Source organism: Glycine max, chromosome 14 (assembly GCF_000004515.6).
Source record: "Glycine max cultivar Williams 82 chromosome 14, Glycine_max_v4.0, whole genome shotgun sequence".
NCBI classification, from domain to species: domain Eukaryota; kingdom Viridiplantae; phylum Streptophyta; class Magnoliopsida; order Fabales; family Fabaceae; genus Glycine; species Glycine max.
In genome coordinates this window covers 16,716,379-16,719,657 of record NC_038250.2, presented here as the reverse complement: position 1 = coordinate 16,719,657, position 3,279 = coordinate 16,716,379, and the positions used below count along the sequence as shown (strand labels likewise).

Genomic DNA, 3,279 nt, shown 5'->3' with positions numbered 1-3,279 from the left:
TCCTGATCTTGAGCATTATAATTTTGAGCATTCTGATTCTAAGCATTCTGATTTTGCACATTCTGAGAACATGGCACAACCTCCACCTCGTGAGAGGACTCTAAGGGAAATGGCTGCACCTGATTTCACCTATGAAAGCTTGTGCATCCAATACCCTGATGAGGATGTCCCATATGTTCTTAAAACTGGACTGATTCATTTGCTTCCAAAGTTTCATGGCCTTGCAGGTGAAGACCCGCACAAACATTTGAAAGAATTTCACATTGTCTGCTCCACCATGAAACCCCCAGATGTCCAAGAGGATCACATATTTCTGAAGGCTTTTCCTCATTCATTAGAGGGAGTGGCAAAGGACTGGCTGTATTACCTTGCTCCAAGGTCCATCACGAGCTGGGATGACCTTAAGAGAGTATTCTTAGAAAAAAATTTCCCTGCTTCCAGGACCACAGCCATCAGGAAGAATATCTCAGGTATTAGACAACTCAGTGGAGAGAGCCTGTATGAGTACTGGGAGAGATTTAAGAAACTATGTGCCAGTTGCCCCCACCATCAGATTTCAGAACAGCTTCTTCTCCAATATTTTTATGAAGGACTCAGTAATATGGAGAGAAGTATGATAGATGCTGCCAGTGGTGGAGCCCTTGGAGACATGACTCCTGCTGAAGCCAGAAATTTAATTGAGAAGATGGCCTCCAACTCCCAGCAGTTTAGCGCCAGAAATGATGCCATAGTCATTAGAGGAGTGCATGAGGTAGCTACAAACCCATCTGGATCATCTGAAACTAAGAAGCTTGAAGGCAAACTGGATGCGTTGGTCAACTTGGTAACCCAGCTGGCCTTGAATCAGAAATCTGTACCTGTCGCAAGGGTTTGTGGTTTGTGCTCCTCTGCTGACCACCATACAGACCTTTGCCCTTCCATGCAGCAACCTGGAGCAATTGACCAGCCTGAAGCTTATGCTGCAAATATTTACAATAGACCTCCTCAACCTCAGCAGCAAAATCAACCACAGCAGAGCAATTATGACCTTTCCAGCAACAGATACAACCCTGGATGGAGGAATCACCCTAACCTCAGATGGTCCAGCCCTCAGCAACAACAACAACAGCCTGCTCCTTCCTTCCAAAATGCTGCTGGCCCAAGTAGACCATACATTCCTCCACCAATCCAACAACAACAACAACCCCAGAAACAACCAACAGTTGAGGCCCCTCCACAACCTTCCCTCGAAGAACTTGTGAGGCAAATGACTATGCAGAACATGCAGTTTCAGCAAGAGACCAGAGCCTCCATTCAGAGCTTAACCAATCAGATGGGACAATTGGCTACCCAATTGAATCAACAACAGTCCCAGAATTCTGACAAGCTGCCTTCTCAAGCTGTCCAAAATCCCAAAAATGTCAGTGCCATTTCATTGAGGTCGGGAAAGCAGTGTCAAGGACCTCAACCCGTAGCACCTTCCTCATCTGCAAATGAACCTGCCAAACTTCACTCTATTCCAGAAAAAGGTGATGACAAAAATCTACCTAACAATTTCTGTGCAGGTGAATCTTCTTCCACAGGTAATTCTGATTTGCAGAAGCAGCACATTCCCCCTCTTCCATTCCCTCCAAGAGCAGTTTCCAACAAAAAAATGGAAGAGGCAGAGAAAGAGATCTTGGAAACATTTAGAAAAGTAGAGGTAAACATACCGCAAAGATCCAGGTACATTCAGCATACCTTGTATTATAGGGAATAGTAAGTTTGACAATGCCATGCTAGATTTAGGAGCCTCTGTTAGTGTTATGCCTCTGTCGATTTTTAATTCTCTATCTCTAGGTCCCTTGCAGTCAACTGATGTGGTAATTCATTTAGCTAATAGAAGTGTTGCCTATCCTGTTGGTTTCATAGAAGATGTCTTAGTTAGAGTTGGTGAACTGATTTTCCCTATTGATTTTTATATCTTGAATATGGAAGATGGATTTTCTCAAGGATCAGTTCCCATCATTCTAGGCAGACCCTTTATGAAAACTGCTAGAACTAAGATAGATGATTATGCAGGCACACTGTCCATGGAGTTTGGTGATATAACTGTTCATTTTAATATTCTGGATGCTATGAAATACCCATCTGAAGATCTTTCTGTATTTCGTGCTGAAATAATTGACCATGTTGTTGATGAATACATGACTAATCTTTATTCTAATCTGCATGCCTCTCACTCTTCATGCATTGAGTCTGAAATTGTACTTGATCATATGTCTGAATTTGATGCTGAGAGTGAATCTGAGAGTGATATTGATTGCATGCCTGGTGGTGGTGTTTTACCTCTTGAGATTGATTTTATAGAGTCAGATAGGACTAACCATGTTTCAGGAAGTACACATACCTCTGACTTTCTTTATGAGGTAAAGGCTGAGAAACCATCTCCTTCTACCACTGTCCAGCCGACCACACCAGAATTGAAGCCTCTGCCATCAAATTTAAAATACGCTTACTTGGATGATAGCAAGAGTTTTCCAGTGATTATATCTGCCTCCCTTGCTGATGAGCAAGAGGAGAAGTTGTTGTCAGTTCTCAAGAAGCATAAGAAGGCTATAGGCTGGACCCTGGCGGACATTCCTGGTATTAGCCCATCCACATGTATGCATCGAATAAATTTAGAGGATGGAGCTAAACCAGTAAGACAGCCACAGAGAAGACTCAACCCGGTGATTCTTGATGTAGTGAAGAAGGAGATAACCAAGCTTTTGCAAGCTGGAATCATTTATCCTATCTCCGACAGCCAATGGGTGAGTCCTGTCCAGGTAGTCCCGAAAAAGACTGGCCTCACAGTGATCAGAAATGAGAAGGAGGAGCTGATTCCTACTCGGGTGCAGAACAGTTGGAGAGTCTGCATTGACTATAGGAGGCTGAACCAGGTTACCAAAAAGGACCATTTTCCCCTGCCATTCATTGACCAGATGCTTGAACGCCTGGCAGGTAAATCCCACTACTGTTTCCTTAATGGTTTTTCTGGTTATATGCAAATTACTATTGCTCCTGAGGATCAGGAAAAGACCACATTCACCTGCCCCTTCGGCACTTTTGCTTATAGGAGGATGCCTTTCGGCCTGTGCAATGCCCCTGGTACCTTGCAGCGGTGCATGATTAGTATTTTCAGTGATTTTTTAGAAAATTGCATAGAGGTGTTTATGGATGATTTCACTGTATATGGATCCTCTTTTGATGGTTGTTTGAATAGTTTGGAAAAAGTTTTGAATAGATGCATTGAAACTAACCTTGTTCTAAATTTTGAAA

General features: G+C 43.0%; 1 non-coding gene across 1 annotated transcript; it reads right to left on the bottom strand.

Moving 5' to 3' along the window:
- Positions 1 to 448: 448 nt before the first annotated feature.
- LOC112999413 (small nucleolar RNA R71) lies at positions 449 to 555 on the bottom strand. The gene has a single exon (XR_003264600.1). It is a non-coding gene; the product is annotated as a small nucleolar RNA R71 (small nucleolar RNA).
- Positions 556 to 3,279: the final 2,724 nt, after the last annotated feature.